Source organism: Pipistrellus hanaki (genome assembly GCF_964339955.1).
Source record: "Pipistrellus hanaki genome assembly, chromosome: 4".
Taxonomy (NCBI): Eukaryota; Metazoa; Chordata; class Mammalia; order Chiroptera; family Vespertilionidae; genus Pipistrellus; species Pipistrellus hanaki.
In genome coordinates this window covers 13483609-13507720 of record NC_140506.1, presented here as the reverse complement: position 1 = coordinate 13507720, position 24112 = coordinate 13483609, and the positions used below count along the sequence as shown (strand labels likewise).

The window sequence follows — 24112 nt, the reverse complement described above, 5'->3', positions numbered from 1 at the left end:
AAGTTAAAATGAAGTTATTAGGGTGGACCCTAATGCAATATGACTGGTGCCATTATAATAAGAGGAAATTTTTGGATACAGACACACACAGGGAAGATCATGTGAAGACAAAGGAAAAATATGAGCATCTATAAGCCAAGAACAGAGGCTTCAGGAGATACCCTGTTTCCCCAAAAATAAGACATCCTCCAGCCGAAACCGGTTTGGCTCAATGGATAGAGCGTCGGCTTGGGGACTGAAAGGTCCCAGGTTCGATTCCGGTCAAGGGCATGTACCTTGGTTGCGGGCATATCCCCAGTAGGGGGTGTGCAAGAGGCAGCTGATCGATGACTCTCTCTCATCGATGTTTCTAACTATCTCTCTCCCTTCCTCTTTGTATAACATCAATAAAATATAAAATAAAATAAAATAAAATAAAGACATCCTCCGAAAATAAGACCTAGCTCATGGAACAATAAGAACCATCCCCTGAAAATAAGATCTAGGCATCTTTGGGAACAAAAATTAATATAAGACACTATCTTATTTTCGGGGAAACGGTACCAACCCTGCTCACATCTGGATCTCAGACTTCTAGCCTCCAGAATTGTTACTAAGCCACCCAGCCTCTGGTAGTTTGTAATGACAGCCTAGGCAAACGAATGCAATAACATTCATGTGTCTTTTCTTCCAAACTGTGGAATCTTACTGTGTATGCGATTTCACAGTTGTCTTTTTCACGTAACAAGAAGTGACTGTCTTTTCATGCCTAGCAGCCATTTTGGATAGAACAAAACATTATGCATACAGCCTTTTCTTAAAGGAAACATGTCTTTCCAGGACATTTTAAAACACACTTGACAGAAACAGAATCATTTTTGCAAAGTGCCCCATAGGGGCATGATGTCCATCTAACCACTCGTTGATTTCACTTTTTGAGTTAGGAAGGAGGAGAAGGAAAAAAAGAGACCCTTTTTTGGAGAATTGATGATTTCTTATTTTCATGGGAAGCACAAATATGTAAATTCTTCAAATACTATAAGCCTTAAGTGATTCTATTTTTAAATATTCTGGAAAGGCCCTGACTGCTGTGGCTCAGTTGATTGGGTACTGAAAAGCTGCTGGTTCTATTCTAGTCAGGACACATGTCTGAGTTGCAGGCTCGATCCCTGGTAGGGGTTATGCAGGAGGCAGTGAATTGATGTTTGGATATTTGGCTCTCACATTGATCTCTCTCTCTCTCTCTCTCTCTCTCTCTCTCTCTCTCTCTCTCTCTCTCAAAAATCAATAAAAATATTTAAAAAACAAAAATAGTCTGGAAAGTAAAAGCATGATCCAAAAGTAGCTTAGAATTCACATAGGGTTGACTTGCAAATAAAACAAGTATTATATAAACGTTGCTTTCTTGTGAATTCTTTGTTTTATATTTGAGTTTGTTTTTTTAACTAGAATGGAAGCATCTTTAAAAAAAACATGTTTTGTGCCTCCATGTAATGCTTTGTTTATGAAAGACATTCATTATATAATCAGGGAAGAATTTAAGCATTGGTAGCTGCTAGACCTCTGTCCTCTACTGACAAACCATGCCATGGGGCCCAAGCATCTTTAGCTCTCTGAGTGGGTTTCCATGTCTGGACTTCTGTAACATGTCCAGACTAACAATAGGGCTGTGAGGAAGAATTAATAAAATATAAATTACTTAGTGTGGTGCCTGATACATAATAGATAATAGGGTTTTTTTAATGATATTTTATTGCTATTGTCCCTGCAACTTTTCCATAAGGAAATCTCACATTCTGAGTAAAATATTCATATCTTAGATGTTTAAAACATACTGTATTAGGTAATGTATCATCCTACTCTTTATTTGTTGATTGGTGAGAAGAGCATGACCTAAAAAAAATTAAGCTTTCAAAAAGAAATCTATAATATAAACCCAGAAATTAACTTATTCTTTATTGTTGCCCCAAGAACATATTAATACATACTTGTAAATCTTTCTTTTCTGCTTAAGATACCTTTTTATGAACAAATAGTTTGGCTGCTGTTGTTCAGTTTAATTTATTCCCTTGGTAAATGTTTCAGAATTTTGGAAAATAAATATAGACGGGCAGAGAGTTACCAGAATTGACAATTCTTGGGTCTGAGGCCTTGGGTACTGAATGGCACAAATAAAGCTGAGTGAACTTCAATCATCCATTGATATTATCGGGTCTATTATTTTGTGTAGAATTATTTTGGGCACTTCTACCACAGTAATGTAAAGGCACTTATTTCTGTATTATTGGGGGAGCAACAGTTTTATTTGTTTTTATTTTTAAAATTCATTTTTAATTATAGTTGACATTTTATTATTAGTTTCAAATGTACAACATAGTGATTCAACATTTACATACCATACAAAGTGATCAGCACACTAAGTTTTGTAACTATCTGTCATCATTTTATAATCCTCCATAATAAAAGCCTAGTATGCTGTCTGGTCATCCAGTGGGCTGTTTAACCAATCAAAGCGTAATATGCTAATGATATGCTAAGGGATTGCTCAACTGCTTGCTATGACCACCAGGGGGCAGACAGTTGACCTGTTGACCAGTCAATATCACATGCACTGACCACCAGGGGAAGATGCTCTGACCAGTAGGTGAGCTTGTTGCTGGGGTCCGGCTGATCAGGACTGAGCGAGATGGGCTGGACATGCCCTAGAGCTCTCCTGTGGTACCTCCCTGGCCCCAATAATGCACTGGTGGGTTCCCTCAGCCTGGCCTGCACCCTCTTGCAATCTGTCACCTCTCAGGGGATATCAGAGAGCTGGTTTCTGCCTGATCCCACAGGCCAGGCCAAGGGAGCCCACTGGTGCATGAATTCGTGTCCCAGGCCTCTAGTGTTTTTATAATGTGATTGACTGTATTTCATGTGGTGTACATTACATCCTCATGACTTATTGTATAATTAGAAATTTGTACTTCTAAAGCTCACCCCCTCACATCAGTTTGTTCTTTGTATCTGAAAGTTGTTTTTTGTTTTATTTATTTATTTATTTATTTATTTATTTATTTGGCTCATTTGTTTTGTTTTGGGTTTTTTGTTTTGTTTTGGTTTGGTTTGGTTTTTTTTAGAGGGCTCTCTGTTATTTTAAATATATTTTTTGTTGATTTCAGAAAGGAAGGGAGAAGGAGGGAGAGATAGAAATATCAATGATGAGAGAGAATCATTGATCAATTGCCTCCTCACACTCCCAACTGGGGATTGAGCCTGCAACCTGGGCATGTGACCTTGACCAGAATTGAACCCAGGACCCTTCAGTCTGCAGGCTGATGCTCTATCCACTGAGACAAACCAGTAGAGTGTGTTTTGTTTTTTAGATTTCACATATAACTGAAACTATATGGTATCTGTCAGACAGTCAACAACACTGTCTAATTTGTTTTACTTAACATAAGTCATTCCATGTTGAGGGAGCAACAGTTATAAATAAAGGCACTTTTCCATCACGAATGTTCATCTCAGTATTTTACAAATTAGAATAATACACCACTGTAATGTGAGTCAGACACATTTTTTAGCTATTTTGAGAGGGTACTTAAAGGAAAAAAATTACACATCACACTTTATTTGCTCAAGAAATTAACTCATTTTTGCTGCTTTTTTATTAAACGTAGATCTCCCTTCTTAAATTCATTCCATGTCCCCCAGAATCCTACCCCTTCTATCACTCATCAAAGCATCTTTAATTATTATGTTAAGTGCCTGCCTCTTACCCAGAATCCCCTAACCCAACTACTGATATGCCTGGCTGGTCTAACATTTCACCCATAACTCTGAGACTCCTAAAATGCATCTTCCACTGAACACCAACGGCCTCCTGGGCTCTGAGCCCAAGACAGCTGTTCCCCCTTGGCTAACACTGACCCAGAATAATTCTTAACCATCTTTGATAAGTGATTTTTCTATGTTTCTCTCCTCTTAGAAGGTGATTTAGGGAATGATGTGTTAAAGTAATACTTTCTTTTAAAAGCAGAAAAAGGGGCCTTATAGAAGACAGTCTTTGATTGCTGAGAAGTTACTTTGGGCTTCACTCCATTCCCCCTTCTCTGCCTACCCACACCTCTGGAGTAGGCACCTACAAGAATCCATTGGGGCCAAAATACACTGACTAAATGGAACCACAGTGCTTCCTGAACACTCAGCCTTCAGATGACGCAAGATAGTGGTGTAAGTTAGTCATGCGCAAACAAGAGTGGCTCTTCACTAGCTTTATTTGCTTGGATTCCAAGTTTCACCACTTACACTGTACCAAGCCTGTGGTGGTAATAGCACTACTTGTTCCTTTAGTCATTGGTACAGCAATTGTTTACTGAACAACACTGTGCGAGAAGGAGGATGAATGAGTAGCATCGATTGTCACCAACAACACAATCCCATGGAGGAGAGGATAATTCCCAAAACAACATGGTAAGTGATAAGTGTGCAGCATAAAATAGGGTTTATAACTCAGAGAAGGGAAGGAGTTAGGAGCAAAGCCTCCACTGAATCTTATACTTAAAATCTCAGAGATCTACAGAGATCAAAATATTTTTACATGCCCAAGAAAATCCCCATGTTTCAAGGAGATTACTTCTCAAGCCAACTTGCTTCACAAATACCCTCAATTCCAACTGGAAAATGGGCTCCTGAGCCATGATTTTTAAATATAAAATTAAATTTTGTCCATTTACTTTTATTTCTTCCCATACAAATGAAACCATAAATCCTGTTCACAAAATAGGTGTTTCTCGACTTCCAAAACTTTGGTTCGGAAAACATCCATTTCCTGTTCGGTTAAATAAGATTCTGGCAGATGCAGGTTCTCACCCTGCTGCCAAAGCCATTCTACACGTGGGCTGCGGTGTTTGGACAGACTTTAAGTAGGAGCATTGAATCCCAACGGGTGTGTCCTGATGTGATAATTGCTTTTGGGACAGGTTATTGTGCTTGGTTTCCCAGCCAAGATTCAGCTTAAAATACATTTTGCATATTGTGCAAATCATTTGGGGGGAAAAAATCCCTGATGAACTGTCTATAAAATTCCTAACACAGGCTAAATCATATCCTCAAGGATTTTATTTTCCATTGAACCCAGCTTCCCCAAGAGATGGAGGTTTTTTTTATAATAGAGATTTTAATTATAGGTAGATTTTTTAAAATCCTCACTGAGGACATGTTTTCATTGACGAAAGGGAGAGAGAGAGAGAGAGAGAGAGAGAGAGAGAGAGAGAGAGAGAGAGAGAGAGAGAGAGAAACATCAATCTGTTTCCTCCTGTACACATGTCCCTACCAAGGATTGGAACACACAACCTAGGTATGTAACCTGACTAAAAATCAAACCTGACACTTTCTGATACGTGGCATGACACTGCAACTAACTGAGCCACACTGCCAAGGCATAAAGGCAAATTTTATTCCTCTTATTCTCAGGGTGGAGAAACTGAGATACTAGTGTGAAATGAATCACCTGCAGTTTCAGAAAAGGTTAGATGTAACATCTATCAGTAAATGATAGTTGAGAAGTCTATTATATGTCATGACTTCTTACATTCCTTTTCAATAAGACAGTTTAAGATACCATGCAACAGATCTGCAGAAAAGTGAATACAGAAAAGAAAATATAAACTATTGAGATGGATGTCAGGATATGTAAAAACATATCTTTAATTTTTTAGTCTCTGAGTACATATCTATGCTGTCACTCAATATAGACTATTAGGAGCTGTAAACTCTGCCTATTTCTGGTCTCTATAAAGTAGATTCTAGGACTATACTGATACTTTTAGGCTACTCCCATGCAAATATATTGCTCTATTAACTTATTTTTAATTTATTGTACATACCAGTGAATACTAACCAAGAAAATATACTTTCAACTTGAGTAACAGTCAAATGAAACTATCCTTTGACTATTGAGTGTTGAGAATGCTTTTCTTGGTAAATATTTCCTACTGAAGACAATTAATTAAAAATAAGTTAATGGGCTGATACCTTTGAGGGAGGCTGTCCAGTGGTCAAATGTAATCCTTGATAATTCTGGTCTTTGCCATGGCCTTATATTAGGTGCATTCCCAAAGGCAGGGATGGAATTGTGGCTGCCTCCAAGCAAGGAACCCTCTGCATCTTAGCAGCTGTTTAACTGACTTTCCTCTGGGGCATGTGCCTGAGCCTCATCAAGCTGCTGCTTCCAATTCTCTTGAGTGGGCCAGCTGCCAACAGTGGGGAAACCCATAAATCCACTATTCTTTCCATGGTTATTTATTGGGCACCGGTGGGGTGCTGGACCCTGTGTGACACCACAGAGAAGTGAATGCAATAGGTACAGCTTCATGGAGCTCACAGGCCAGTGAAAATGTGCACGGTGCTGAGACCATGGAATGAAGGTATTCAAGCTAGACTGGGAAATGGGGAAATTATGCATTTCTGTGGAGAAAACATCTAAGAACTGGTTCTCAGATTAGCTATACATTGAAATAGTTTGGGAGCTTTAAAAAATACTTTATCCTGGTTCCCACCTCCAGAGATTCTAATTAAACTAGTATGGGAGGAAGACTGGGCATCAGGGTTTTTTAAAGTTCCCTAGGCAATTCCAATGTGTGGCAGTTTAGGGTCATGAGTCTAAGGATAAGTAAAAGTGAGTCCAGTCAAGCCAGTGTGGCTCAGTGATTGAGTGTCAACCTGTGAACCAGGAGCTTGTGGTTCAATTCCTGGTCAGGGAACATGTCTGCGTTGCAGGTTCGATCCCCAGTAGAGAGTGTGCAGGAGACAGCCCATCAATGCTTCTTTCTCCCTCTCTCTTCCTCTCTGAAATCAATAAAAATACATATTTAAAAAAAAATAAAGGGTGAGTCCAGGAAAGACTTACTAGTGGAGGGAAATGCAAGTCCACAGAATTAAGGTCTGGAAGGAGCTTGGTGTCTCTGGAAACAAGGTGTCTGGAGGGTGAGAAGGAGGCTGGAGGAGCAGGAGATGGGACTGCAGGTGAGAGCCTGATGACTCTCTGCTTGGCTGGTTAGTACCATAGCCCTGGAAAGTAAGTTACAGATTTCATACTTTTCAGTAACAGCTATGAGAAGCTCCTGTCTAGCATTAGACAAGGATGTGATGTTATCAGACTTAATAAAAGGCATCCCTGGGCAAAGAATGTATTGGAGGTGATATGACATCCCCTAATACGACATATTAATCTAAAGCTCTATTTTTAAGTAGATCAGAACTATAGAAAGAGCACAGTGCTAGAGCAAGACAGGGGTGTGATTGTGCCCAGCAAAGCAGAAAGGAGTTAGGCTGTCAGCTGATTCTGGGCATTGGGAAGAGTCTGATTTTCATTTAGATGAGCCTCAGTGAGGCCAGCTTTCCTCCCTTTATGTTGACTTACTGTCTTTCCCCTCCAGATATAAATTCTGCCTTTGCCTATCCCATACTCCCAACCATCCAGTATAAACCAAGACTGTGTCCAATGGACAGACACAAGAGCACAAACAGAGAAGAGAAAGCTCCAGGGAAGAGATGGCTTTGTTTATCCCTGTTGGTCTCCTACAACCGGAAATGAAAGGGCCTTTGACAAGGACTTGAGAGCGGACAGGACCAGTGGCCAACTCTCCGCCACCTGAAGCTGAGGTGCAGGCCAGAGGAGCCACCTGACTACTGTGAGACCTCCTCCAGGATGAGCAAACTTGCCACAGCAGCATCGCTCTGTGGGGTGAGTGAGCCACTCCTTCCACAATAAACAACAAATTAGGAATGGAGTTACACTACTTTCCTTTCCAGCCCAGATTTGCTATGAAACCCTGAAACAAAGCCTCCTTGTCCCACTATCTGTCATCCACAAGATGAGTGTTTTGATACCTTGGGAGGAAGGCAGAGGACTCTAGTCATGGCATGATTTTGGAACTCAAAGAAATTAAATAGGTACTTAATAATAAAAGTCTAATATCTTCCATGAGCCAGACTCTAAGCACACACACTGCACACAATGCTTCCAACTCCTTTGTGAATAACATACAATTATCTCCACTTTACAGAAGCGGAAGCAGAGGTTCTCAGTGGCTACTGTAATTTGCCCAAGAACATGGGAGGGATAACAGAGTGGGCAGGGACTGGGACCCAGTTCTAGTTGACTTTGGGGCACCCATTTTTAGTCAGTAAGCCCACTGTTGTTCCTCTCTCTGCTTGGGAAAAGTCCCGAGCTCCACCTGCGTCAGAGCAGCCCAGCAGAGGTTCACCTGGTGGCACCAGCGTGAAAAGCCTGAAAACTTCATATTGGGGAGACAAAGAAGGTTTTTGTCCTCGAAATACCAGATGTGAAATCTGGGCCAGTTACTCAAACTCTTCGTGCCTCACCTGTAAAATGAAGGTAATAAGAATAATACCTACACCATACAGTCTTTTGAGAGTTGAACAGATCATTTTAAAAATTATTTAGTACAAAATCTATCATATAGTGCTCAATAACTGTTAGTGATGACTATTATTGCTATTATTACAATAGGTTTGCACACTCCCCTTCCATCTTTTTACCCCAGTTGGGCAGTTCCTTTAACTTTTGAAACTAAATTGGCAACAAGTTTAGATAAAAGTCTATAAATAAAGCTCAATCAGCTATGCTTTGGTCAGAATTTGTTTGATGGAAGTGAGGTAAGGGGTAGTGAAAAAAAAAAAAAAAAAAGACTGCTTTGACCATTACCACTAGATGGCGCTAATATATTATAACCCACCCACAATGCTTTTCATATAAATTACATAATAAAAATGTGCTTGAGGACTGGCAGGCGCCAGGGTATTATTTCCCAAATGTTGCCTATTATTCTGCTTCTGGCACAGGGCCTACAGTGCTCTTTCTACTAGGCCATGCCCTGCCCTGAGAGAAAGACAGGATTGTATTTCGATTGCTTTATTTTAGATACAAGGCAACTTCAATAGTTGCCTTTTGAGGTCACAATTAGGGTCACGCAATCAACTCAAGAAATCTACCCTTTTTTGTCTTTGTTCTTTTGTTTGTTTATTTCTTTGTTTTGCTAAATGTGAAGTGTAATGAGTCATTGCTATAAAAGACTGCCCCGGTGCAGAACCAGTGAAAGAATCTTAGAGAAGGAAGTTTTACAGTTCATGTATCCTTGATTAAGGAAAATTACATGGCTGCCTGGAATTAAAATGTCCTCACAGACTAATTTAATGAATATGATCATGCATTTTTCCTGCCACATTTTAAAAGTAAATTTTTGCCTTTTTTCAAGTTTTCTGTATCAACAATACCCAGCTTCACCCACAGATGGAAGCCTTAACACAATTTCAGGCTAGTTTCCATGTAAAGGTCATTTAAGGATTCCTGCTGATTGCCACATTGCCTTAGTGATGAAATACTGTTGCCATTGGTCCCTGGGAAGCACAGGTGGGAAGAGTTTTTGGCAACCTCTGTCCCAGGCCACAGAGGACTCTTTCCTGAGTTGCATGCATTGCTCTTCCAAATGGAAAAGTTCTCTCTTCACAACCATTATCAGCAGATTTCACACAAGGTGTTCAGACATCTCTCACTCACACATACTCCAAATGATGAGGCGAGGAGCTATTTGCCAAAGGGAAAATATCATGCTGTTTTCTCACAGCCAAAAAAAAAAAAAAAAAATCAAAGGAAGCCTGTTTTTAATTTCTTGCTTTGGTTTCCATTTGGACATGCTGAAAAGTCCTTGAAAGTTGTATCCTTGGGGATTCTGGATTCAAAGGAGAAAGACTAGCCTGTGCAACCCTGGTATGATTCAGATACCTCCCATGATTTGAATGTCTCCCATATTTCATCTTCCAGCTCACAGCCCATTTTGCATGCATTTTCTCATGTTGGCTTCCACACCAATGCTGTTGGAAGGCAGGGCAGGCAATTACTGTCAGTTCATAGGATCTGATTTGCCCAAGATTGAAAGTTAGCCACTGGTAGAGTTGGGACTCAACCCCAGGTCTTGTATAACATTGCTCTGGTTTTCACTAACACACATCACACACTGCTTCTTACTCACTTTTGCTCACTTGATAGTCATCAATTGCCTTCGGCTCTTCATGGATATATGTAGTCTCTGTCCAACTACATTTTAAGTTTAAAGACAGTGACTATGTCTAATAAACTCACAGTTCGCACAAAACCTTAAATATATAATAAATAATTAATGATTTGATCTTTATTCTGTGAAGAATGAGAGTTTTAATTGTGTTTTATTTATACACCCTTAAATCTAAATAAAATGAAATGCTTAGATTCTCCTTTTGTGAAAGGAAAAACATATCAGGGCTGAAAAATGGACAACTTTTTCAAATTCATTTTAAACGGAAGAAGTATGTCAATTCAGGGCAGATTCATTTCCTATTCTATATCCATTGTGGGTTTAGGTTATAATTTTGATGACAGCAAAGACACTAGGGTATTTTTCTGTTTTCCTTTGCTAAATGACATGATTTGGATACAAGTAAAATTGTGTTTCTGTGGGTTCGCCTCTATATTTACTCTCTGCCTGACTCCCATTTTCCAGTGTTTCATAGTCTGGAGAGGAAGTGTGGTCTAGTGGTCAGAAAAACAGTTTAGGAGACGAGAGTCGTGGTTTCTATTCCTGTTTTGCTTCCTGAGTCATCATGAGATCCTAAAAGAGTCACTATATCCTATTCACTTTTTTTCCTACCTAGAGTTATTGCTCAGAAATAATCAGATCATCCAACAATGAACATGAAATGAGAAATAAGTTTGGCTCTAAAAAGAAATAGTATAATCTCAATATAAGTCTTCATGAAATGGATAGTAATGGCTGCTTCCCTCTCGCCTGTTCTAGTTGAGGAAGGCAGCATATCTCAGTGGTCAGGATCATGAGCTTGTCTGACAGCATTGGGTTTCCTTCCTCATTCTATGGCCACAGAATGTGAAAATAAAATTTCAATAAGGTGATCTTATCATTTATAACTCAAACTAGATCACTTTGAAAACAAAAGTAGGGAGGTATTAGTTATTAACTACCCGAGAACAACCGATAGACCAGGACTATCTCAGGCAAACTGGGACATATGGTCACTCTAGCTTTTGTGGAAATCTATCAGTAAAATATTAGTAGAGCAATGTTGGTAATAGTAAATTATCTACACACACATAGACATATAAAAGTGTATATAACATAAGTAGAGAGCAATAAAGGAGGCAATGTAAAGAGAGTATGCTGAAAATATTGGTTAATCCTGACACTGATCATAAAATTAGCACATTGTCAACTTATGGAAGTAAGGAAAGACTTTAATTACCTGGAAATACTAGAAATTTCTATCTGAAAATGATGTTGTCTGATGAATGAACTTAATTTGTCTTGCTTGCAATTTCACTTCTCAGAAAGTAAAGGAAGTGGCAAAGGAACAGCTACTTTGGACGTGATTCACCTTAATAAAGAGGAACTTCTAGGAGATGTGAGATCTAACGCATGCCCAGATCTGTGTCCTGCTGCCATCCCAACAGTTTCAAAGGAAAGAGAGGCAGGGTCTCTCAGACTGAGATGGTTCAAAAGGGAAGAGAAGCCCATGAAAATGAAAATCATACATCAAAGTCACAAATTATCTCTACACAGTAAAGGGCACAATACAAAAAAAAAAAAATCAATGAAAATAGACCCAGAGATGCCATCTCCAAGACAGGTGAGGCTGTTGGAAAAAGTTCAAAGTCACGAAGGAGACTTTCTTTGGAGCAAGATGGAAGACATTCTCAAACATGTCTCTCCTTGGAGAACCCCTGTCATGTTGAATGAGCACAGTAAAAAGAAGAGATAAGTGCTATTTCATGATTTTGTTAATTTCCATATTTTTCAAGCCATGACAATTTATTAACTTATTTCTACTGAAGAATTCCCACTCTGAAGTTAGCCATCTCTGTGTCAAAACAAAACAAAAAACAAAACAAAACAAAAACAAGGAGAATCTAAGCTGAAGACAGTCTGTAGGAATAAATTATAGATGTAAGACAGCTGACAATAGCACTGGGGCTTATGGGATTTGAATATGCTTTGATATGTGGAGGTTTTTCTCATAAAATTGAAAAAAAAATAGTGTATGAGACACACTAAATATGAAATATTTAAATAGAAAACTTCCAGGAACTGGATTGCATCATGCATTACCACATTGTCAGGTTCTTGAAGTCTTACACTTTCCTGCTGTCTCACAGTGCCATTCACATAGTAATACTCAATAAGTATTTGCTCAATGAGGTAGGGGTGATACTCTTAAGATCAACATCCATCAATATGGTACACCAATATCTGTAGAACAATCCTTAAAGGACTTAGCATTTTATTAGCAATCTAAGGAACCTGAGTAAACATTATTTTTAAAAGACTCAACTTAGCATAATCAGCGTAGCTCAGTGGTTGAGTGTTAACTTATGAATCAGGAAGTCACGGTTCAATTCCAAGTCAGGATATATGCCCAAGTTGCAGGCTCCATCCCCAGTGGGGGGTCGATAGGAGGCAGCCAATCAATGATTCTCTCTCATCATTGATGCTTCTATCTCTCTTTCCCTCTCCCTTCCACTTGGAAATCAATAAAATATTTATACTTACAGTAGAGTAATATGCAAATCGGTTGGGACATCATCACGTAACAACCAATCAACAGGCTGCATGCACTACAGGCATGGGTGGGCAGGTACTTGCAGCATCAGGGATGGGAGTGGAGACTTTCACCCTCCAAGGCATGAGGCTGCCTCCCAGCCTGGCACCTGGCTGGGGATGTAAAGCTACCTCATTGGCTCCTGGTGTGAAAGGTGAGCTCGGGTCCTCATTCTTATTCAGTATAGTGGAGTGTGGGAATTGGTTTATAGAATCCAGTCCCACTTGGGAAAATGTTACTATAGTCTGAAAGCAGATGTAAAATGGGGATCATATTTATTCACACACAGGCTTGCTGTAGAACAGACTGTCCTCAGAAAATTCAGGATGCCCCATGTGCAAACCTAGAATGCAAAGTCAGCAACACCCCACCTGGCCAAGAACTAGAAACTGCCCTTTAAAAGGAGCATATACAACAGAACTATGAGTCCCAGGAGGGCAAAGAGGAAAGATGTCCTTGCAGTTAATTTAAGAGTTTAAGGTGCAAAACTGGCATCAGGAAGTAGTGGCATAACACCAAGTCATGCAGTCATGTGGCAATACTGAGACCATGGGAACCTTGGAATGAGTGGTTTCCAATGCTGTGGGACCCCCTGTCCCCACCCTGACTTCTGGGTGCTGGTTACAGGGATAAGGGCTCCTGGCCTGCATTAGTGGGGTGAGGGGACAGAGGATCTCTTCCCATAAAGTCTCCCACAGCCCACATAGCATCAGGCATCACCAGGTGATGTCACCTAGAGGGGTCGCTAGGACGGTTTCCCTGAAGCGGGGCATGTGCCCAGCTCAGGGATGAGGATGTACAGGCTTAGGGGTCATATGATTCCCTCCAGCCCCTGCAGCACAGCTGGAGCTGAAGCTGCAGGTCCATCTGCTGTCACTGGGCCTGAAAAGTGAGGTGGCCCCAGCGCTGGTGGCAAGTTCTGGGTGCCTGAATACGGGGAGCTGCCTAGATTCGAGGGCCTTCTCAGCTAGACCACTCTCCTCCTGCATCCCTCACCAAATCTAGGTCTGACCCTTATCCTCCCCACCAGACCCCAGGGGCCTAACCTCCCAAATGATGACCTTTGACTGTGTGCCCTCACCCAAAAAAAATTTCAGTCTCAGAACCTAGCACCTCCCTTTACCCCCTCACCTCTGATCTAACCTTTAACAGGAGCCACTGCCAACCACATCTGGTCCAGCACCACTCTCCCTCTTCTAGCCCCTCACCTTCCTCTATGGAAGCTACTATTGCTTCCCATGAATTCAAACAAAATAGGATTAATCAAAGAAGACTATGTCCGAGCAAAGACCTTGAACTAAAGAAGAAATAAAGTAACCAATATACATGAGAAGAGTTAACTTCAAAGGTAATCAAGTAATTGCAAAGGAAGGATACCTGTAACATTTTTAAAAATCACAATATTCAGTACTGGAGAGGGTGTAATGAAACAGACACCTAGAGCACTGCTCCGGAGTATAGGGGACAGCATTTCTGGCAACAGTTTGACAGGATGTAGCAAATATTCAGGCTCCTGGGCAGGATGATTACATTCCTAGGAATTTATAACACATAATAATTTTTAAAAGTTGGGCCAGATACGATCCTATCTAATAAAAGGGTAATATGCAAATTAACCATCACTCCGTGACAAAAGATGGCGGCACCCATAGCCACAAAGATGGTAGCCAAGCCTCCTGCACGCCCAGGCTGGCTGCTGAGGGAGACATGGAGGGAGTGCAGTAGGGAGACATGCAGGGAGTGAGCAAGGTTCCCTGTCTGGGAGTTCCAAATCTGATATTGGTTTCTTTCACCACTGATTCCCCTCCTCGCAGGTATCTTCCACTCAAGCCGTTCCGTGAAATATGTCATGTCCTTATGGGTGAATCCTAAACAAAATGAGTGTCACATCTGGGCAACCTAACTCCTGTTAGAGAAAGGACCTGGGAGGAGGGATTTAGGAATCATAAAGCTATCAGGACCTGCTGGGTATCTGGAACTGCGGTCAAACACAGGCAGTGTGAGAACTTCCCATACACCATCTGAGCTAAACCTGAGAACCAAGATATTTTTAAGGCCCAAAGTTGACGGGGGTGAGAGGGCAGGGGAACAAAGCAAGCAGAACAGCCAATTCAACCAAAGATGCAGGAGCCTAAGATAATGCAGAGAAATGTCCTGGCCACTGATGCTCTCCACAGATGTGGTGCCCACACTCAGCTGCAGGGAGGGGGTGTGTACATGGCCGCCGGCAGGAGGGAAAGTCAAAGCATGCCTAAGGATTTTTTTGTACATGTCCCACAGTCCAGAAGCAGAGTCAGAATTAAGAAGCAAAGTCTTACCTCAGCACTGGAGTGTTTAAAAGTATCTAAAAATATCAGTTCCATCGCTGAGTCCACCTCCATGTTTGTCGTAGATGGAGGTGCTCAGAGGACTTCCAGGACAGCCCTATAACCTCAGGGGCGACAGCAGCTCTGGAGAGGGAGAGACTGCAACACTTCCAGTGTCCAAAGAGCTAGCACCACAAACCTTGGCCTATCCAGAAGCTTAGTGCTGCTGAAGTTGCTGATCCAGCCTTCTCCAGCATGGTGGAGAAGGCTGAGAGAGGAGAGGTGGATATCGTGGCTCCAGTGGTCCCAAAGCAGAGCCTGAACAAAGGCTTGCATACAGGGAGTTATTTGAGAATGTGATCCTAGGGAGCAAAAGGGCAGGCAGGACCAGCCAAATGAAAGAGGCAATGAAGGAAGGGCCATTAAGGATGTGCAATCTAACTGGCTATCTCCATGTGATGACTATTCTTTCCAGGCACCTCCAGAGGGACCTTAGGAAATGTGTATTGGAACATTCTCTCTGGGGAACAATAGCAAAAAATATTTATTGACCCCTCCTGCCTCTCTGGGCACGAACTGCCTGCACTTTGGGGTGGTGTATGTCTGAGTATAGATGTCCCAAGCTCATCATCAGATTCTGTGCAGAGCTGGCCAGTCTGCAGGACTGGTGTTGGCAGCAATGTCCAGAGTGGAAGGGAGGACAGTGAAGCAGTGCAAAAAGGAGTTCCATGTGGTCATGAAGGGAAGATTTCCACCCCCACCAACAACGTGTCACCCTTAGACCTAAGCCCCATCTCTCTTCCCTCCTCTGCATTTCTTCATTGCTCTTGCCAGCATCTGAATCTTGTGCTAAATATGTGATTTAGTATCTGTATCTCCCCATTACTGTGTAAGCTCCACACAGGCAAGAATTGTTACAGGTTTAGTTAATGACTGTATCCCCAATACCCAAAGTCCACCCGGCACAGAGTGAGCTCTCTATATATGATCAATGAATGGTAAGTGAATGAATTAATGCATTCATTTTGAAATATTGTGAGAGATTATATCTTAGTGAGATTCTTATGAATAGAAACTCACAGGTGAAGTATATCATCACACATTATTATCTTCAAAATTTATCCATAAGTAATTATTTTTTAATATATTTTTATTGATTTCAGAGAGGGAGAGGGAGAGAGAGATAGAAACATCAATGATGACAGAGAATTATTGGTTGGCTGCCTTCTGCATGTCCCCATTTGGAACTGAACCTACAACCTGAGCCTGTGCCCTGTACAGGAATTGAACTGTGACCTCCTTGTTCATAGGTTGACACTCAACCACAAGCCATGGTGGCCGGGCCATAGTAATTCTTAATTTTCTTCATGCCTTAACCAAAAGCTGGCCATAATTAAACCCATTTAGACAGAAGACAAAAGCAACTAAAAATTCTTCAAAAGAAAATAGAAACATTTTTAGTACTTTCATTTCTCTAATTTTCTATCCCACTTCACCGAACCATATGTCATTTTGAGATGGCTAAGGGCAGCCACAAAACCTAGTTCCCTTTGCCAAATATTTTCCATTGCTTCCAACAAATATAGCATTCAGCCTTAATTGGCTTAATTAACTTACATTTAATATATGTATGTTTAATATATATTTATGTATAAACATTTTTATTTTTATATATTAATATAGTCACACAGATGCAAATTTTATGTCTTATTATCTTACTTTACAAATTAATATCTCTTGCTTTCCTTTCTTATTGCCACACAAGTTCAAATTTCTAAGCCCCTTCCTCCAATAGGACACGCTTAAAAGGTTACCCAAAATGTATTCAGTAAATAATCTAATTTAGGCACTGACCTCTTTGTGCCACACTCTTCACATCTTTGTGCTTTTTGTTGTGATTTTGTTGTTTTTGGCCCTGAATATAATCATCTCACTGAAGTGCTTTCTAATATTCCTGAGGGCAGGAAGGTTGTGATGTGCTTTACGAGGAACATACAAGTGTTAGGCAAGCTTCCTCAGGCATTAATTATAATGCTGTTGGCCTTGAGTCCAATATTAATTAACAATATATATTAAATAAGCTGTCTTTCAATAGAAACACATAAAACAAGATTATGTATTAATGTGCTGAATCATAGCTCACAGGCTCCTAACCCTGGATTTCCTCTGAGATTAGCATTCACTAATTTGGTGTTCATAGTGACTTCATGGAACATAACTACCACAACCAATGAGAATCAACTGTATAAGGTACTCTAAAAGCACAAAACAGGGATTTTCCCTGCTGTAGAGAATTGGTCAGTCCTCTGTCATATCTCCTCAGGCCCCACCTCTATATGTGGAAGGCTACCTGGTGCAGTGCCAGTGACTCTGAGGTCTTCTATCTGACCTCAGGACATGCAGAGAAGCAGGTACAAGCAAGTTCAGGCCTCTGGAATGACTCTCAACCAATGTTTCCCCTCAGCCCTGTAAAAAACCATATCACAGACACCACCCAACTTCCTGGAGCCTTAACTCGGATAACTCTGAGGCATACTCCCAGAGTTCCCCAGAGGAAGTGGACTCTAGTGGCTTTGTTCCCTGCCTGTCCCATGCACCTGGGACATTCAGATACTTGCACTGAAATCCTTGTCTCAAGGTCTGCTACATGTAGGAACCCAAAGACACATGATGATCTCAAGCATCTCAGTTGAGGTGAGGCCACAGCAAAGCCACCACCAATTCAATGATACCCCACACCATGCAAAGTATTACATGACTTGGAGATACACATAGCCCACAACACAAGGAGGGCACAATCACAAGGCTCCAGAACCCCACACTAGGGACCAACCTGCAGGCTAATCCCTTCACAACCCTCTGGAGCTGCTGAAGAGTCTATGACAAGACAGCTCCTGACAGTGTCTGGCATGTGATATGTGCTCAAAATTAGTTGGTCAGTGAATAAACATACAGAAGACTCTTCTTAACATCATCGTGTGAGTAATGCAAAATCACTGTGGGATTTTGAGCAATGAAATACCAATGCAAATTGTGTTTCAGAAAAATTAATTTGATGTTGGCATAAAGGATGGGTAGGAAGGGAGCTACACTCTTATTTTCCAGTTAAATGAAAAAAACAAAAACTAAAGCATTTATTTACATAATCAAAAGAGATCAAATTTTAAATGGAGAGAGAAAGAAAAGAAATGGGGAGAGATGAAGGGAAGAAAAAGGGAAGAGAGGAGAGGAGAGGAAAGGAGGGAGTCAACATGGAAGGATAGAGGAGGGAAAAAACCAAGAGAAAGAGAGAGAGATCCAAGTCCTATAATGAGCCCAGCAAAGACCTCCACCCCCACCAACAATGTGTCCCTCTTAGACCTGAGCCACGTAAATAAACCTACAAAACAAAGGTCCAGTCAAGGCAGGGTTAGTGGGAGCAGCGAGTTCAGCCTACATGGGGCTGTTGATAGCACACACAGCAGCAGACAGCTTCCTGTGCGAGGGGCAAACCACAGCAGGAAGCAGCCCTGTCTTTATTCCTTTCTAAGATATTTATACACTCTACTGTGGCCAGCAAACATAACTGGTATAACTTGGATGAAATTTTAATTATACGGGATTTTAATGATTTAAGTTGCTGTGGGTGGACAGGGGAAGCCAATAAGGAGACAGCAAAGGTTCACCCAAATGCAGCTGCCTGTTTCCCCTCAGCCTTGTAAAAAACCAGCGGAAGGTCTCAAGGTTCATGCGTAAGGTAGGAGAGAGCCACATAATTCTAGCTACTGGCTAGGGCTCTGGCTTTGTCAATACTCAGTCTCACCACAACATGTCAACAAGTTTACAGATCTGGACTCGATAATGTTGCTATAAAAAGAAATTATGGGGATAATTGTCATCTCCATAGTCCCCATTCTTTACCCACAATTTTCTTCTAGACCTTTTTCCCTTCTCTCCATTTATGTATCATTCTTCTGGACTAGCCTGTCCACACTCACCCCATTGTCAGGAGCAAAACCATTAGGAGACCACTCTGTTCTGCCCAGAATATGCTCATTCTTATCTTGCAAACAAGTGAGAACAATGTCGGCTAGACTGGCCTTATTGTGGATGGGGCTGGGTGACTTTCACCCGACACTCACACTATGGACCCATGCCTGGCCTGGGTTAGAATGAGGTCAGCACTTGCTCCAGTGGTACCTACCAAGAAGTTGAAAGGCCCTTTTTAAATTATTATGGAATCCTATTCAGCAGACCTACAACATCAGACTGCTCTGGGCAGGTTTGCAAGATGGACAAGTTCACCACACAGTAATAAAGTATGCGTTTTCATTCATTAAAACATTCACTGAGGGTTAACTATGGTTCCAAATGCCTTGATGGCTACAATAAGGAATATGACTGAGAAGAGTTGTTCAACTTGTTGATAATGGGTAAGGAAGCAACACATGTTCTCAAACAATACAACATAGAAAGCATCCTGACAGAGAAGATGAATTAAGACAACTCTCGGCTAAGAGTTCAGAAAACATCACAGGCAGCATTTGAACTTGGCCTTGGAGGATGAATGGGTTTTTTATATAGAAAAACAAAAGATCCCAGGTGGAATTAACAGAGGTAGGAATATACAAGTTGGAAGACCAGGAGACATTTATGCAAAATATATATATATATTATTTTGGCCAAGATATATATATGTTTAAGGAGTTAAGGTTGAAAGAGATTAGGGCTAGAAATTTTTTTACAGATAGTGAGGAATGAGCAATGAATACCAGAGCATCTGGTCCAACCCCTTACCTAGAGATTGGAACCCTGCACCTAGAGAGTTGTAAATCTTTCCAAAGATTCCATAACAAGTTAGAGCTGGCTCTGGGTTCCCAATCCCAGGCTCCCTCAGTGTGTGTGTGGCTATTCCACAATCAGAACTGAGCCTTAGGACAAATAATCTGGCAGAAGAAGAAAAAAGAGATGACAGAAGTGAAAGGCCGTAGGCACAGCAATGGCCAGGAGGCCTTCACAGATGCCAGGAAAGGACTACTGGGCACCTGGACCAAGTTGTTGGCAGAGGGAATGTGAAGGAAGGTACGAGTCCAAGAGTAATTGTCGGGGGAGAATTTACAGGACAAGGTGACTGTTTACATGTGTGGGTTGTGGCACGGAGAGGCAGGAAAGTTGATTCCAAGGTTTCAAGCCCAAGTGACTAGGAGTCCCTTTTATGGAAAAAGCAACTCGCCCACTCTTTCCTTCACTCCTGGCCGTGCACCTTCCACTCCTCCCCTCTGCTGCCAGGAGCACTCCCTCGGAGTCTTTCCTGGGCCCTAAGTCAAGGCTTCTGTGTAGAGCCTTTGCTCCCAGACCCATGATGACATCAACACTGTTATCTGCCTCTCCTTTCTGATAGCCTCCTCCTTCATGGATTTCTTGTCTCCATAGACTTTTATTACTCCCTCTTTAATTTTTCATCGGCCCTATAAATGTAATTGTTTTCTAAGTTTATATTCTTTTCTCTCTTCATAATAGTAACATATGACAGAAACCCAATTCAAACTAGTTCAAGAAAAAGAGGGAACTTATTGGTTTCAGAAACTGAAAAGCTCAGAGATATGATGGCTGTAGGTACATCTGGATTAAAGGTCTAAATTGTTGTATTTCCGTATTTCCTCTCTCTCTCTCTCTCTCTCTCTCTCTCTCTCTCTCTCTCTCTCTCTCTCTCACACACACACACACACACACACACACACACTTTTGTGTCTGTTGGCACACACATACACACTTTTGTGTCTGTTGGCTCTGCTCCTAGGCTGATTCCACTGGTAAGACGGCCTCCAGCAGCTCAATGGCCTCCCAGCTCAGCTGCTGAAGTGAAAGGAAGCGCTCCAAGGGTTCCAATAAAAGTGATGGAATTTAGTTTTATTGGACCTAATTTCTAACCCAGTCATTGTCACCAGAGGAATGGAATGTGTGATTGGCCAGGCCTGGGTGAAAGGTGATCAGGGTTAGCTTCATCCAAGTCACATGAACTAAGAGTTGGAAGGGGATCCTTTAAAGGAAATCACATCATTGCAGTCATCGGAGAAAAAGAGTGGATGATTGCTGGGGAAAACAACAGGTTTTTGTTGTTGTTTACATCTATTCCCACCCTAAGTATGTAGTTCTGGTTTGTGTTTTTAGTTTCTGGACTCCTTACTTTCTCCTAAAGACCTCACTTCAAGTTCTATACATTCAAAAATGAGTGTTTCTCCCACTATATTTCCTATTTATTTATATCATGCCACTATATTCTAACTGATCTGCAATCATGACTTTGGAGTTATTTTTTATTCTCCCCTCCTTTACACCAGACACAGTTTCCACTCCCCAAAAAGCAGTATTTGCATATGCAAATACACATAAACACATCCAGCCCGCTCTGCTTCAGCTCTCACATCAGCCATCTCACCAGTGTGGTAGATTATAAAAATGGCCAAGTATTTCATTCTTCTCTACCCACACCCTCTTTAATGTATCTTCCACCTCTTCCTAGCGATATGTATAGTTTATTTCTAACTCCGTGCATCTGGGTTAACTTGCAGCTTTTTTGGCCAATCTTCCTGACTTTGCTTAATACTTGCTCCCCTGTCGTCACCATGAGACCGGCTATGGAACAAAGATAAACTGTCCCAGCTGATTTTGGCCTAGACTAGCCAGGTAGCAGATGACCTATCAGTTGGTCACAGATGCTTGAGAACAGAGCCAAAAGCGGAAAAACTGCCAAGCTGAGCAGAGTCTAATTTGATGAACCATAAAATCATGAGCTAAATAAACAGTGTTATTTTTAAAGCACTAAAATTTGGATTTTAGTGTTACACAGCAAATGCTAACTGATGTGCCTTCCCTCCTTCTGACACTAATTTAATCCATACTTCCCATTTTCATCACATCTGGTTGGTGAGTTGTTTAAGCTGGTCTTGGAATGGTTAGTAATAATTATTTCTAACATTTGAATCTAGGCAGGATTCTAAGCATTTACATATAATAATTCATTAAAAGTTTCACAGCGGTAGACTGAGTCACTGTCCAGGATACAGGGAAATCACAGTGCATGTGATAGAAAATCATTGGAAAACATTATTCATCCTGGAAACAGAAGCCAGACACTCAGGAATATTTGGTCACCCAAGAGGCATCATGGACTTCCATGACCAATTTCACATAATATACACTGTCTCTCTCCAGTATAAAACTGCCAATCCAAGCATGCACTCTTCTTTAAAAAGCAAACAAAGACACACACAGTAAGCTTTTCATCACTCTTAAAATACACAAGAATTGCAAACAAATCAATGGGAATTGCCTATGTATCTCTGAGGACTAAATTGATCTTTATTAATTAAGAAACCCACTCAAATGAAATATTACAGTACTAAAAGAAGGATTGCATTACTGTATCCTCTTGCAATGTTTATCAAATTGGTTCTGTTCAACAGGCCAATTTAATCAACAAAATTATCTACGTATTTTAAAATAGCAATAACAATTTTACCTTAAATAGTTCAAAATAATAAAGATTGCCCAGACACTGCCGAAACCGGTTTGACTCAATGGATAGAGCGTCGGCTTGGGGACTGAAAGGTCCCGGGTTCGATTTCGGTCAAGGGCATGTACCTTGGTTGCGGGCATATCCCCAGTAGGGGTTGTGCAAGAGGCAGCTGATTGATGACTCTCTCTCATCGATGTTTCTAACTCTCTATCTCTCTCCCTTCCTCTCCGTACAAAATCAATAAAATATATTAAAAAAAAAAAAAAAAAAAAAGATTGCCCAGACAATCCTGCTCCTTCAATTAATCTGCCATTGTCCCCAAAATAACTTATATCCAAAATGAATAGAGACCATTCTACCATGACAAGGTCTCCATTGTAAAAGAATTCCCAGAGTAATGATGGAGGGGGCAAGAAAGAATGGGAAGAGTTTTAGAAAAACACAGCATTTCTAAAACTTAAATTAAAGATTAAATCTGAGAAATATTTGAAAGTCTTACACAATTTAAGACTAGACTCAGCAATGCCCTCAATGGTCCCCAATCTGTCTCTCGCTTCAACAGTGTTTGGATGAAACAGACCCAGGGATGCCCCTTCTTCCAGCCTTGGACCACTCTCCTGTGTCTTATCCAGTCACCACCTTCAGAACCACCTCCAGGACCAGCCAACACACCAGTGTGTTGTTGTTGTTGTTGTTGTTGTTGTTGTTGTTTCTACCTTAACTCCTTATTGCCGAACAACCATGAGCTCCCAAATTCATCAGAATTATTCCACCCAGATAAAGGCTGTGGTCAACCATCTGGACAACCTGCATCTGTGGGCCCCCTACACCTACCTCTCTCTGGGCTTCTATTTTGACCTGACCATGTGGCTCTGGGGGGCGTGGACCACCTCTTCTGACAGCTGGTAGAGAAGAAGCCAAGGGTTCTGGGCATCTCTTAAAGATGCAAAACTAACGCAATGGCAGCATTCTCTTCCAGGACGTGCTGAAGCCTTCCCAGGAGGATTGGGCAAAACTCAGGACACTAGGGAAGCTGCCCTGGCCTTGGAGAGGAACCTGCACCAGGCCCTCTTGGAGCTGCAGGCCCTGGGTTCTACCCCTGCAGGCCCTCATCTCTGTGACTTCCTGCAGAACCACTTCCAAGGTGAGGAGGTAAAACTCATCAACAAGATGGGCGACACCTGACTCACCTCCACAGGCTGCCGGTCCCCAGGCTGGGCTGGGCGAGGATCTCTTCCTAAGGCTCACCTCAAGCACGACCAGGAGCCTTTGGAGCCCAAAGGCCTTTGAGGGGCCCCTCTGCATCCCTGTGGTCTGACTTTAATCTGAGCCTCTCCCCCAAACCACTAGCCATTCTTTTAACCACTCTGAAGCCCTCTCCCATGCATTGTACCAAATGAAACAATAAAGCTTTTTGCAGCAAGAAAACAAAACAACAGCCAAAAAAAGACTAGACTCAATACTTTTTTTTCTCGTTAATCCGATATTTTTAATAGCTATATTTCTTATTTTTATTCAATTTGTCCAAGTATAGAAGAGAGGAAGAGCTGTTAACAGCCCTCTGTTAACAGGTAGGGTTGAAAATAAAAATTTTATAGTCAGTCATGAAAATAAGTCCAGCTAAGAATTTTATTTTTCTCAGAAAAAAACCACAGATAGATAGAGGTCAACGTTAACA

The 24112-nt window shown here is 41.3% G+C and overlaps 1 protein-coding gene and 1 pseudogene across 2 annotated transcripts in view; one reads left to right on the top strand and one right to left on the bottom strand.

Annotated features, from left to right (window-relative positions):
* TRIO (trio Rho guanine nucleotide exchange factor) overlaps positions 1–24112 on the bottom strand; it is a 749917-nt gene that overhangs the window by 142989 nt on the left and 582816 nt on the right. The gene's annotated exons all lie outside the window — the stretch shown is intronic.
* On the top strand, positions 23176–23724 carry LOC311621068 (ferritin light chain-like; annotated as a pseudogene). Its single transcript has one exon. The product of its transcript is annotated as a ferritin light chain-like (transcript).